Here is an 848-nt window from a genome sequence, read left to right on the forward strand (position 1 = left end):
ATATTTCTTTGTTATCATTATTATCATTGCTATTTTTATTATTATTTTTTGTTTTTGTTTTGGCTTAACGACGACTATTCTAGTGGTGATCCACACCCCTTTTTGACATCAGATTTTGCATGCATTACCTTTGTTTGCATTATATTTGAAGTTAAAACCTGCTTCTTCATTTATTTGATTATCCTCTCTGTTTGAAATGGTTTTAACTGAACTAAGATGATAAAACAGACAAAAGAATGATAGAAAGGAATATTTGTTTAACGACACCACAGCACATGTTTTTGAACTATGTCTTCAGACTTCTTGATATTTAACATAAACTTATTTGGAACTTGGTCGAGATGTAATCACAAATGCTACAAATACCATTTGTGACACCCAATAGCCGATATGTATTTTTGTGCTGGGGTGTCGTTAAACAAACATTCAATCAATCAATCAATCAATCAATCTCATACTGAATGGAACTATGGTATTTTGTATATACTCCTTACCACAAACAGGAATGCACACACCATGGAGATCAATTTTGATATTCCTTTATGGGTATTGGTATAAAACTGACAGGTCTACAGAGGGCAATAGATCCTAAGACCCATTATACCTGGGACAAGTACTCTACTTCTGAGCGTCCATTTCATTTCAACTTATTTTCGTGCTTATATCCAATTACGGTTCAAGCACATTGCCCTGGACACACCTCAGATATAATCTGGGTTGTCTATCCAGGAGAGTGGGTTAGTTTTTAGTGTTTAGAGAGAGAGAAAGAAAGAAATGTTTTATTTAACGACGCACTCAACACATTTTATTTACGGTTATGTGGCGTCAGACATATGGTTAAGGACCAC

This window comes from Gigantopelta aegis, chromosome 6 (assembly GCF_016097555.1).
Source record: "Gigantopelta aegis isolate Gae_Host chromosome 6, Gae_host_genome, whole genome shotgun sequence".
In the NCBI taxonomy this organism is placed as follows: domain Eukaryota; kingdom Metazoa; phylum Mollusca; class Gastropoda; order Neomphalida; family Peltospiridae; genus Gigantopelta; species Gigantopelta aegis.